We start from the raw sequence: 14,779 nt of genomic DNA on the forward strand, positions 1-14,779 counted from the left end.
TCTCCTGCCTCAGCCTCCCGAGTAGCTGGGACCACAGGCGCCCGCCACCTCGCCCGGCTAGTTTTTTGTATTTTTAGTAGAGACGGGGTTTCACCGTGTTAGCCAGGGTGGTCTCCATCTCCTGACCCCATGATCCGCCCACCTCGGCCTCCCAAAGTGCTGGATTACAGGCGTGAGCCACCGCGCCCGGCCCATTCATGCCTACATTCTAACCATCATACCTGATAGCCCTGTCCCCCAGAGGTTTAAAGGAAAAATGTTTAAGATATTAGATGTAATTCTAACTCCGGTCTTCTTTCTCCCTGTCCAAACAATATAATTTTGGGAAAAAAACCTATCAAGACCAAGAATTTAGGCTGCTTCAACTGATTTCAATCTTGTTTTAAAATGTCCAGCTCTAATAATTTCCCATTTCATATAAAAATCATGCTATTTAAGAACTTATTCTGGAAGCCAACATATGAGACTTGTCTCACTATAGTTCTATGTGCTTTGTGATGCTAGAGATGACAGTATAGGGTAGAAAATTTTAAAAAGTTTTATATAATGAATGATTAACTGAATTGGAAAAACAATATTTTCTATCACTAGTGTATTTACTTCTATCACTTGTGTATATACTTCTATCTAGCTAAGAAAAGATGAAGAACCAATAGAACTCAGTGTTAGAGGCTGAAATGCATTAATGCAATACATTAAAACAATAACATGTTTGTGACATGTAATGCAGTGGTAGAAGCTCTGACTTAAATTTCAACGTGCTCTATGTTACAAAGTTGGGCTTTAGTAGCCAGAGTGGATTTTAGGGCTCCAATCTCAGGCTAATTATTTAGGTTGACTCTTCTAATGTTGTTTAGTTGGCTCTGGAATGTGAGCATAATAGGGTGTTGGTATAGATTAGGCAAAAACTAAGATGGTAGAAATCCACTTTCTGAAGCAAGATAGAAATGTGGTTCAAAGACTTGCTTAAATTCCAGAATATCCGTTTAATCCAATGTCATCATCTTGAATCACACCTAAATCACCTTCCTACTGAAATTCTGCAACAATCTCTAACTTGTCCTTTTTGTTAATAGTACGTTTTCATTCATTTATCCTTTAAGGTGTTAACAGAATGACGTTTAACCTGACTTGTGTATCCTCTGCTGATACCTTGCTACCTTCAGGAAATCATCCAGTTTCTTTAGAATGGTGTCTGAGTCCATTCACAGTCTGATCCCAATCTGCTTTCCCAGCCAACCAGCTCTTGGCTCCTGACATACCAAACGTCTTTCTGTTCCCTAAAAATGTCAATCTCTCTCATACATTACAGCCGCCATGCTGATGCATGGAACACTTATTCCTCCTCTCCAACCCTGACGAATACACGATTATGAGTTAAGTGCCAACTAGATGTCATCTATGTAAACATTACTCTCCCATAATATGTTATTCCATCATATTCAAAAACCACATTTTAAAATTTTGATCCTAATTATACAAGTGATTCTATGCCTTGAATCACTTCTTAAAGCATGGATTGTGCTCTGCTCATTCATTCAATGACATTTGAAAATCTGTGATTGGTGTAGCATTATATTTAGTACTGCAGATTAAAAAACGAGATTTGAAATGTTCAGAGTAATGGGAAGAAAATAGAGAAATAAGCATATGACTGCAATATCCGGTGACAGGTACTATCTGATGACAGGTACTATCACAATGAAAGGCACAAGGTACTATGAGAACACAAGGTAGAGGCAGGAGACCACAGAATTACACAGAGGGCATTGAGGAACAAGGTCCTCTCAAAGCAGCTAACATATTGCTTGGTATTCGGTAGGTGCTCATTAGACATGCTTTGAATTGATGAAGGAAAAAAATGGTAATAAAAAAACTGATAACCTGGATGTCACATTTCTGTTTTATGTCAAAGATCTTGCTTTCTTAAGCTTTCAGATCATAAAAGGATTTGGAGTTAGGGCAGAAATATTCCCTTCTCAATATTTATTCCTCTTCCATGTCATTTTTTTCATGTCCTATTTGGAGATACTATGGGCCTTTTGCATTCTATACCAGTGATTCAGGGCTCTGATACTCTCTGTCTCTGCCCTGAAACCTTTTTTCCTTCTCAATGACACTATTTGCCTTCATATTAGAAGCTGTTCTCCAAATACATCGTACAAACACTTGTTCAATCCAATTTACTAATAAAATAACATAAAATATGTGCCTTTTAATTAGAATCCAAATCAAAAGACAAGTTATAGACATATTGGCAGTTTCTAGAAAATACAAAGATAAAGGAATACCTTTGGGTACTGTGAAAAAACAGTAAGACAAATCCTGGTGGTAGAGCATTCTACAAGTTGACTGAACTTAATACCTGAAAAAGTCAATGGCATGTGATGGAGCAGTTGGTTTCACCAAGCTGACACCTTTTCTTGTATCTACTAAAGGCTGACCCTGAATTTCATGCCTGGTTTCAGATGTTACAGGAAACACCAAAGCATAGTGTGCCATGAATGTTTAGCGATGCGTAACTCTCAACACTTCTGATGATTGTAAACTATTTTCACATGCATCTACTTCTGAATGCTTCAAGGACATTCACCTATTATCTTCTATGATAGTTTAATAAACGTAAAAATGAAAAACTAAAAAAAATTGATTCGTAACATCTTTAATACATTGTAACGTTTTAAAGCAAACTTTGAAATTGTTTTCAACAATTTAAAAAATTTAAAATAATATTCATTTCTTATTTAACCTTTACCCATATTACCAACAAATTCAAACGAATTTTATTACTCTTAAGTTTAAAATAATTTTTGTTTCTTGTTTACTCTTTACAGGAATGTACTCTGTAACCTTCACCTTTAGAATCATAAATATTGTTGTTTTAACAAGTGCTTTACTCTTCTCTTCTTCAAAAAAAGAAAAACAGGAAAAAACCTTTCTAAATTTACATTGGGGAAATATTTTAGGAACGACTGCAGAAAAACACCCTAATATCTCTCTTTTTATGTACTTTTTGTGTGCATGCCTGTGATTTGCTGATATTATATTCTGTGATGAAAGAAAGAAAAAATATATACTAACCTTTAGAGATAAAGAAACCTTCAGGGAGGGGAAATATGTATAGAATAATTAAGGCATTTTAAGCAAATTTTAAGAGGCATCCAACAGCATTTTAAAATTTTACCTATTTAAAAAAACAACCTTAGTAAAACAAATGGTAGAAAATATTTGCAGTAAAAATGTTCAAGTAAAATACAAGTCTAATAAGCAGTAAATGGAAAATGTCAACATTATGTGAACTTCTTATAACTTATAACTCTTTCTGCTGAAACATGTAAAAACTCTGTTTAGAAAGCAAACACCTCTTGTCTTAAAAATCATAACTTTGAGAAAATAACCAAATGTTCAATATTTGAAAATATTTTTTCAATATTTTCATAATTGTAGTTGTATCAATTTGTGGAGATATGTATTTGAGAGAAGAATTTAGGAAACACAGAAAGTAAATATAATTTTGGAAAATGTCCAGAATTAAACAACTTCATTCATAACATAAAACACTTTCTATGTACTTTGAAATTCATGCATTTTATATAGATGTTTCAATTATAGCTTTCTCTTCAAATTGCAATCTTCTAGAGGCTATTCATTTTGTCTGACTTAATTCAAGTGTTCAGGAGACATCTGTAATATCTACATATTCAATTAAGAGATAATAATGATGGTTGCAAATCAACATTTACTGAACAATCCTGATGTGTTAAGGGAATTTGTTTCTTGAAAGGGTAATGTTTTATCCCAGGACTTGTACTTTTCAGAAATGTTATTTATAAGGTTATATATCCCCTTGTTCATATATAACATTGGTAGAATGCAGCATTAAATATCAGATTGTGGGGCCTCGATGCCTTTGATTAGACTTAATCATATTTGGCTTCAGGAGCTTTGATCTGGCCATGTTTTCACCTAAATTTTTGTGATAAATTTGTCTTTTCCCATATATTATCTTTTCCTGGAGGACAGTGTTCTTGAATGGTAGGTACATTATGGGTTTTGAAATCAGAAGACAGGCATTTGAATCCTGTTATTGCATTCACTTATTAGGTGCTCTTGACTAAGTTATTGTCCTTTTCGGATATTAAGTTGTCCCTTCTGAGAAATAATAAGCTAAACAATACCTTTTAAATTCAAAAGCAATTATTTCAAGATATTCTAGAACATATTAAAGAAAAAAATTAAATTAAATGATTGATAATCAAGCATAGTTTATGCAATGTGATATAGTATCAACATAAGGATTTATCTTTGCATTTCTTTATTTCAAAAATATATGACTTTTGTAAACATATATGCATGTTTCAATAAAAAAAAGAAGATACATGATTTAATCATGCCTGGTATCAAAAATGAAAGAGTAGAATGTTAATATTTACCTTTCAGGATAATTGTTAGTGATTCTGCCAGTTAAAGAAAGATTATAATGGAATATAATAGGTATTCAACAATAACCTCTTTAATAACTAACATATGCAGTCACGCTTAATGTTAGGAATACATTCTGAGACAAGCATTTTGTTGTGTAGACATCACAGAGTGTACTTACACCAACCTAGATGGCATGTCCTACCATACACCTAGGTTATGAGTCTATTGCTCATAGGCTAAACACGTGTAGAGCATGTTACTGTACTGAAGACTGTAGGCAATTGTAATATAACGATCAGTATTTGTGTACTTAAAAATATCAAAACATAGAAAAGGTACAGTAAAAACATATGGGATGAAAGATTTTTAAACGCTACACTTGTATAGGGCACTTAGCAAAGCGGGGCTTTTGGGAGAGGAGGTTTCTCTTTCACTATCTGGGTGAGATAGTAAGTGGTGAGTGAATGCAAAGGTTGAAGACGTTCTTATACATTACTCTAGATTTGATCAACACTGTTCATTGATGCTACACTAATTTCATTTTTTAAATTTTCTAGCTTTAAAAATAAAGTAGTCTTAGGTTACTGTGAAATTTTTATACATTTTTAATTTTTTAAAACTTTTGGACTCTTTTGTAATAACACAGTGCTTAAAATACACTGTACAAAATATTTTCTTTCCTTATATCCTGAAAAGCTTTTTTCAATTTTTCATTTTTTAAAAATAACCTTTTTACTTTTTAAGCTTTTTTGTTCCAAACCAAGGCAAAAACACACACATTAGCCTAGGCCCACACACGGTCAGGATCATCAGTGTCATTGTCTGTCACCTCTGCATCTCGTCCCACGGGAAGGTCTTCAAGGGCAATAACATTCATAGAGCTGTCATCTCCTATGATAACAATGCCTTCTTTCAGAATACTTCCTGAAGGACGTGCCTGAGGCCTTTCTATAGCCAACTTTGTTTTATAAGGAGAAAGAGTACAATCTACAATAATGATAAAAAGTGTAGTAAATACAAAAGCTGGTAACATAGTCTTGTATTATCATTGTCAAGTATTATGTACTGTATATAGTTGTATGTACTATAGTTTTAAACAACTGGCAGCACAGTAGGTTTTTTACACCAGCATCACCAGAAACACACAACTAATGTATTGTGCTATATGACAATGCTATGATGGCTGCAACACTATTGAGCAATAGGACTTTTTTTTATCTCTGTTATACTCTTAAGGGACCATGGCCATATACGCAGTCCATCATTGGATGAAATGTCATTATACTGTGCATGGCTGTACATATATTTTTAATTAACATGTTTTTCTAGATTTAAATCAAAATATCATACATTACAAACACATAGGTTAGTGTATATATGATTTGTTAAGTTCTATGCACTAAAATTTTTACTGTGTTCTAAAATAAATTACCCATGATGTAGCAAATTAGTTCATTATTGCACTAATGTTACAATATAAAGGCAGCTCTAGAATAGTAAAAAGGAAATCCTCAATTCAAAGATTTTTTTCTTTTAGTTGTAATATTTGAACATGCAAAATGTTGAAAAGATTAAAGAAAACACTTCTTTAAAAATTGCTACAGTGTGCAACAATCTTCGAAATACCGTCAGAGGTAGAAGACTTTTAAAATCACTGTACTTCATTGAGATTGCTGTGACTAGTTTTTTTTAACATATTCACTTAATTCTGTAAGAGTACTTTTTATCCACTTAGAAATAATTTTTACCATGTGGAATTGTGGAGGCAGTGTGACATAGTAAAATATGTCAAAAATTTGGAAAAAGAAGATCTAGGTTCTATTCTGTATATGCCACTTATGCCTGTGTTCTCAGGAAATTTATTGTGCATCAGGCATGATGTGATCCTTACCATTTTAATGAGATTTTTTTTTTCTTTTTTTAAAGTAGAAATATAGCAAGGGAGGTTTAGAATAAGCTATAAGGGAGAGACCTTAAGAAGTATCCACTAATCCCTTTCATTTTGCCAACTAGCATTCATTTAAGCCTTTAATATGTGATGAGTACTATGCTAAGTATTTCTCATGGATCAAATAATTTGGTTTTCACAGTACTCCCATCACATAAGAACTGCTATAATTCCTATTTTACAGATCTGGAAATACGGGCCACAAGCCATTAGAATGAACTGTTCATTAGAATGAACAAAGCAGCTATGGAATTTTAAAATTTGCTTCTGTCGAGAAATCTATCTTTGTCTTATCAGAAAGTCAGCAACTTGAAATTAGAAATTTGCATCTAAAATGATTGATTTATCACATAAAGGATGTCAAGTATACGTTGATAATATACATGCACACACATATATGTGTAAAATTGCGTTATTCCCAAGGACATAAACTCTTCAGAGATCCATATTGTAATTGTTTTTAGGAAACAATGATTTGCAAAAATGGCAAGCATGTGTAACTGCACTAACTCAATTTTCATTCGACAGAAATTTTAGAGCCTTCTTGACATACGTTGTTACACAGGTATTATTTCTTCTTGGGGCACTATGCAAAAATTCATATAAATTAGAACCAGCAATTAAGTTCAATTATATATACTTCTTTTACAAGGAGGTACAAAAAGAAAATAAGCTCAGAAATATTTAAAATTAAAAAATATGTCCCTAGGCAATGTCTTCAGTTCAGTAGATAGTTCAGTCCACTAATATCATAAAATATACATCTATATGAAGCAAGAAAACTTTGAAATTCACATGTTTGCAATTCTTCTAATATATTAAGTAAAATATTCTCTTTATAAGCAACTTGATCTGTGGAAGAGCAGTAGCATATGTTTAATACTTCATTGAAAATAACTGAGCTTATATCTAGTTATTTTATCTTACTCTCCTCTTCTCTACTCCCTTTCAGACATCTCATCTACATTCTTGTCCATGTGCCAAAAATGGTCCTATGAGCAGTCGCAAGCAAGGGAGACTTACCTCTCACCTAAAGAGCTCTGGAATTTGGATTTTGTAAGTTTTTTATATTTGTATTATCCCAAAACTCTGATCATACTCTTCCACAGATGTTTTCTTGGGGGTTCATATTTTATTAAAAATTCCCTCTTTCCTTTTTGTCAAATAGGCAGAATTAACACTATTGCAACCACTATTAACTGCTTTATCATATTCTCACTGGTGAAGGTCCTTGTTTGTTATATTATACAAAATTGAATTTAAATACATTTGAAAATATTTCTACTTTTTGACCTAATTTTCAAAAATCTTTCTTTTAAATGAAGATTTTATGTGTTATTTTAATGGAAAGTTATTCCCCCATCCTTTTTTATGGAAAGTTATTCTCTGCATACAGTGATTGATCCCATGGAAGTGGCGACTATGATATTCTAAGAAAAACAGGATTACATATATTAGTGGCTCTTAACCACAACTGCGTATTGAAACAATGTTTGAATTTTAAGAAAAACGGATACCCTTGCCGTGAATTTTTAAAGATCTAATTGGTTTATGAGGGACCTGGACATTAGTATTGTTTTAACATGTCCCTAGTGTATCTAATATGTAAAATTGAGCATCATTGACATATTCATGGGCAACTTAATATGGCTCAATTTAATAGATCATCTTACTTTCTTCTCAAAACCACTATATTTCATACTTTTCCAGTATAAGCATTATCATTTCCGACAAGCTAGACTTGCTAAAGCAGGAATGTAACTATCATATGGCAGAATATTATAGAACATTAAAGTTATAAATCTGGAAACAAAATTTATCTTGTTTTGTTTCCAGCTTTATAACTAACAAATAAGAAATTGCACACACAAAATTAAGCAATGGTAACACTCAGCCACAAACTTTAATCATAAACATGATGATTAATCAAGATGATTAATTCTCAAAAGAAGCTCAGTCCACTGCTTTTATTGGCAATGCTCCTTGCTTTGGAACTTTCCATAGTTGTCAATAGACTTGACAAATAGTACATGTACTTGACAATACTATGCAGGTTTCCCAAGGTTTTATACTAGGTTTCTAAGCATTGTGATATGAATTAAAATAAACTTTTAATAAAAATAATACTCAAATTATTTTATTTTAGATTTTAGATAAATCTATTCCATTAATTTTAATAGAATAAAATCTATTCTATCAGATTTTATTGAAAATGGTATAATAGCTCATATATTGAATTTCCATATGGACAACACATTATATTTTCAAAACATAATTTCAAGTCAACCTTCTATAAAGAAAAGTTTTGTTTCTACTATGACTCTAAATAAATTAATAGTGAAGTTGGGCTTGTCATAGGCACTGAAAAATTTCCAAAATACCCACAAAAGTGCACCACAATAAGAATAATGAAATCAAGACATTTACTACATGGGAATCTCCAAACAGGTTGCTGTCATGAGCATACTCTAAATTTAGCTCTTTATAATCTCTACACTTACAGATGAAATTACAAACCATATGGTTCTAAAGAGAATTAGCTATATATTAAAGAAGCAGCCAGAACACTTTGTTTATTCCAGCCAGCAAAAGGCTCTCCCATAAATTATCTCATCACAAAACAGCTCTCCAAATGATGCATTATTCTGACTGTGATATTATTGCTCATTTTGCCCAATTCATTTAAGAAGTTGTTTTAGTCTGTTTTCACACTGCTGATAAAGACATACCCAAGACTGGGCAATTTACAAAGGAAAGAGGTTTAATGGAGAACTCAGAGCTCCACTTGGCTGGGGAAACCTCACAATCATGGCAGAAGGCAAAGAGGAGCAAGTCACATCTTATGTGAATGACACTAGGCAAAGAGAGAGCTTGTGTAGGGAAACTCTCGTTTTTAAAACCATCAGATTTCATGAGATCCATTCACTATCACAAGAATAGCAAGGAAAAGACCCACCCCCATGATTCAATCATGTACCATCAGGCCCCTCCCACAACACATGGGAATCATGGGAGCTACAAGATGAGATTTGGGTGGGGACACAGAGCCAAATGACATCAGAAGCCATTTAAGCATTGTAGAGAAAAAGCAAAGCATAGCAAAATAAAAACTATAACATAAACTATCAAGTCTGAACTGAAGGACTAAGTGCCAGTAAATTTGGTATTTGGAAAATACTTTTAAAAAACCTAGAAATTGTCATGAGATTGAAATATTACCAGTATCATCTGTTGAGATTTAAATTTAAATTTAAACAGCATTTGGCGAAAGTATATACTTGGTAAATATTGATTGTTCCAAAGCCTGTTTTTTTATTTTAAAAAATAATATTTGTAAGAAAATATATTAAAATTTTTAAAATACACTAAAATTTAAATGATTCTTAGACTTCTATTGTTAAAAATGTTTACACAACCAGGTGTACACATTTAATATTAAGTAACTGTTTCAATGAGAAGTTAATTTGTGGGAGAAATTAACTGTCTTGTTAACTTTCTCCTTTTCTTCTGATTTCTCTTATCTGTATTTTCAGATAAGTTCACTTGTTGGTTCAACTGAAGAGACATTTGTCTCAACTATAGAATTTCCTACAGCCTAGATTTTCCGTTTTCAAATTGGTGAAAAATTTATTTCAATACATGACTGTTATTTCAACCTTAGCATGCTATAATCAATGGAATAAGAATATCAATAGAGTTTCAATTACATACAGTGTTTTTGTTTTCAACAGACATTTATTGAGTTCTTCTATGGGCCAGCTGCTGTCCTAAGTGCTGGAGATACCCCACAGTATCTTCAGCACTTAGGACAGCAGCTATCCTGGACAAGATGCAGAAGACTTGGAGATATTTCAGGTAGAGTTTTCAGAAATGCTTCTCTGAAGAGATGACGTTTGAGCTGAGACATCAAATGAAAAGACTGAGCCATTCCAAAGAGAAGAGTGGTCACTACCCAAAGAACAAGGAAAACAAAAGTCCCCATGGTAAGCATATATATGATGAGTTTGGTGTTTTTGAGGAATAAAAAAGAGATCAAATTGATAAGAACTTTTTATTTTAATCGAGGTACAAGTTGTACGAAATATAGCCAGAGAGATAGGAAGTGCCTAGACATGTCTTGTAGGTGTAGGAAGTTTTTTTTTTTTTTTCCTAATCCTAATTGTAATAGAAAGCTATTAGAGGGTTTTAAGCAGGAGACATGGTTGATATTTTAATAGATCTCTCTGACTGCTCTGTGGAGAGGGAGTTATATAGAGAAATGTGATTAAAGGTGAAAACCTAATTGGCATTTTGAGATTTCAAGAGGTGAATGCTTAATTTTCTTTCTTAGTAAATCTAGTTTTAATGCCACACACACTGTGCCAACTGAGTTATTCTAAAGTAATTCTAGATATAAATTTTACATTTTCTCCTAATGTAGAGTTTTTCAAAGTATGATCTTGGGACTGTATAAGAATTATTCGCTTCATTAGTTAAAAATGCAGATTCTTTGACTTCATCTCATTCCTTCTGAATTAGTGTCTGGGGATGGAACCTGAGGATATACATTTTTTAAATGATCTACTCACATGATTTTATATACCTGAACATTTGAGAATTGTTATCCTGAGAAGCAGTTGTTTCTACACTATACAGATGGCAGTATTGCCAGGTAATGCTTCCCACAGAAAGACGTCTTTGAACTGAGTCTTGAATGAGAAGTCACTGTGTGCCAGTTGTAAGAGCACAAGGGAAGTCATTCCTGTGCAACAAGATACGTGATTAAAGATTGTCAGGTATAAGTCGGAATGGAAATTCACCATGATGAGATCTCAGGATACTAGGGAAGCGGACCTGGGGTGAAATAAAAAAGATCCAACCAGAGAATATTTGAATCTCGCAAATTCATAAATTTATATAGAGTGGCAAAAAGCATGGTCTTAGATTCTCACAGCCAACATACCTATAAATAATAGATGATAAAATGTTACAGAACACATGTGTTGCAAATGTCGAAAATGGATCAAAAACATTACACCTGTTTTACTACCATTCGATATTGACATCAGAGATAATGAAGTTAACTTGATACAGAGACCAGACAAAAGAGAAAACTGTACAAAAACAAACACTTATTGAGCATTTGACATGAATTAACTCATTTAAATTTCTTAACAACCATATGAAATCAATGTTTTTATGATTCCCATTTTATACATGAAGAAACTGAGAAGTTTAAGAAAACAGAGTTGTTTAACCCATCTGCTCATTTCTAGTGAATTTTATTAAACAATTGTCTGGGCTACTGTGGGCCTACTGTGTATACATAAAGTGGCAAACTTTGTTTTATCTAGACCTTGGTTGACTTATGGATAACTTCTGTCTAAAAGATTGCCTTGGGAAAGTTGCCTTACTCTCCCTGTGTCTAAAGAAACTTTCTCGTAAAATGTCAACTTCACAGTTCTGTTGTGAAGACTAAATAATAATATACCTGCAAGCCACCTAATACAATGCCTGACATCTCGGAGGCCATCAAAAATCGCTATTGCTTTCATCTCTCTTCTCCCTTGCAAACTACTTGCAATTAAATATCTATCACTAGTTTGTAACAATTTCTATCAACTTATCTGTAAACTTTAACCAACGCAAACATTGTTCTCAGTATTGTTGATTAGATCTCTGGGTGTGTGCTCCCACTATGTCTGTATCATCAGGTTTTGCCAGATTTTACTCCCTACTGCATGACTTTACTATCTTATTTATTTTAGTAAGCTTTGCCTTCCATGTTGTTGACAAAATGTTATTCAGAAACATTTCTGTTTCTTAAGCAGAAATGTTTCTAATTTAAGCACTGAGTTGCAATTCAATTTTCATATGCTTTGTAATATCAATAAAGTGCTATCCACAAGACATTCCAAAATACTTTAAAATATTAGTTAAAAGCATATATGTATGACCATATATAATAGCTGTGTCTATAACATGCCATCTGAGGTTCACAGAGATTACTATTACATGAAAGTGGGTTAACTATTATATGCAAAAAAATGATTTTAAAATCATATTTCTGTCTGAAATAAAGCAAAATCTAATTTCAAATATACTCCTTTCACTATATTTTGATAATAGTTAATGTAATGCCATGCTACATTAAGACACTAGAATAACTCTAGACTATTAAACATATACCACCTCAGTAACTTTTAATTTTAGGAATATTAGAGAAAAATGATAAAAGTCAAAGAAACAAAAAAATTGGAGATATATTTTAAAGAACAAGATAGATTCATTTAAGATATTCCCATGTAATCACCATTTGAGCCTTTACTATTTCTTGCTATAGAATACCTGTATGAGAATAGTGTATAAATATTTATACAGGTAAGCCATACAGGTAAATCTTACAGTAAGCAAATATATATATATATGTGTGTGTGTGTATATGTATATATGTATATATACGCACATGTGTGTGTGTGTGTGTGTGTGTGTGTATATGGAAGAGGGAGGAAAAATGAGAGACTATAAAAATCCCTCCATATTAAAGATATATACGATCTGTAAATAAAACCTGCAGCAGAGTATTAGGAGTTAAGATGCTGAGATCTTAGATAGATTGCAAAAGTGAAATAGATGCCACTACATTTTTTGTTTAGCAGTAAAGTAGAAATAAAAAGAATATAAAATTCTTGGGTTTGATTGATATACCAACACGATGACTAAACAGAGCTGCAAGTAACAGCCGTAAATAACATCAGGTACTCCTAAAGCAGCGGCACCTTCTGCAAAGGCAGAATTATTATGTAATTATATCTACTTTTCCAAGTTACAAACTATTCCCTGGCAGGGATCCACTTCTTCATTCATTACGATTCAATATAATTTGAGCTGCTAAGGTAAAGTGTCTCCCGGTAGGAGGCTGCACATGAATCCTGTTGATGCTCTTATCACTACCGATTCATACTGTTCGGCCCAACACTCAAACAGCTCCAGCACTCGGGGAAGCGTTTCCAAGTGGTTCATTTTGAAACACAGCAAAGATCCTCATCAGGATGTGGAAATCCGAGGAATTCAGTAAGGGTCATACCAACATGCTATTAGTTTGGTCTACCTGTACCAGATTTGATTGCTTGCAGTTGTCCAATTCTCTACCATATATCTTCAATAAAAACTTTAAAATTCATTTGCAACCAAAATGAGAAATGAGCTTTTCGAGGGCTCACATTTTCTTTGCTGTATATGACCTTCTTTGGAGTTTTTATTTGCTTTGTTTTGTCATTCGATTTTTCTCTCTTCCTCTTTCTTGTGCATCAGGTTTAAAGTAATAGAATGTTAGACTTTTAGTGAATGAAAAAGCCATAGTTATCTTTGCTTGAGCACCCTGGGGTCTCATATGCTGTAATTATACAGTTGGCCATTTCTTAGTCTCTGGATGTAGAATACTCAGGTGGCTAAGCCATTTTGATTCAAAAAGTCTTTTTAAATTTTCTTACATGAATATCTAACATTCCCTAAGTAAAGTATCACTTTTACATATCTAAAGATATTTTCTCTGTGCATTATATATGTATGAATATTCATATTTATACAAATGTATACATGGATATGTACATATCTACACACACAGTCCGAGTCTGATAAGAAAAACAGTCAGGACCCATTCCAAGTTAGTGGTCTTAATGTGCATCTCTGCAGGGAAGGTGAAATGCTCTCTGAAAGAAAGCAGTAAGAATTACGAAGCCAGAGTCTGGAAAATCACTCCACTGTTCTGGACTGTATTCAGTAATAGGAAGGTCGTTTTAACAGCCTCCAGAATCAGACACCAGGTTTCCAAACAATCACAGAATAGTGAAGGAATATTTAGACAAAATATTTTAATGAAAGTTTACTTTATTGTTACTATTCTAAAGAGTGATGCAGACATTTTTCGGAGCCTCTTAACTAATGCTAATGAAAGCTATTTAACTAAAATTCCTGCACACTGTTCAAAGAAAACTTCTCCAGCCTGATTCTGTAGTCTCTGCAAACTATTTGAAGGACCAGAGCCTTTAAGTATGACGGTAAGTATTCATCCACAGTAATGGGTTTCAGTTCTCCCCTCAGTGATTGAAGCCACGCTACGCACTGATTTACTGTGCCAGCAGGCCATTTCAACTTCTCTTTCATGTTTATCTAACAGCTTTTTAGAAAAGAAAGGGGGAAAAATGTGGGATCATTAACAATAGAATCCATAGTGCTGAAAGATTTGGAAAAAATAAGAATATTCATAGTAATAATTACAGTTGCTGCAATTTACAGATTTTTGAGTTAATAATTGCTATTTTTCAACTACATGAGAAACCTTTTTGCTCTCAATAGTAACTGACAAAGTAATTACTGTTTTGTTGACAATATTTTTTAGGATATCAGGTATAATTATAACAATAT

The 14,779-nt window shown here is 33.0% G+C and overlaps 1 protein-coding gene and 1 long non-coding RNA gene across 4 annotated transcripts in view; both read right to left on the reverse strand.

Moving 5' to 3' along the window:
* Positions 1–14,779, reverse strand: part of LOC105485513 (cell adhesion molecule 2) — a 1,093,059-nt gene that overhangs the window by 405,611 nt on the left and 672,669 nt on the right. The gene's annotated exons all lie outside the window — the stretch shown is intronic.
* Positions 1–14,779, reverse strand: part of LOC139361020 (uncharacterized) — a 133,413-nt gene that overhangs the window by 17,103 nt on the left and 101,531 nt on the right. The window lies entirely within an intron of this gene.

Source organism: Macaca nemestrina, chromosome 2 (assembly GCF_043159975.1).
Source record: "Macaca nemestrina isolate mMacNem1 chromosome 2, mMacNem.hap1, whole genome shotgun sequence".
Lineage (NCBI taxonomy): Eukaryota > Metazoa > Chordata > Mammalia > Primates > Cercopithecidae > Macaca > Macaca nemestrina.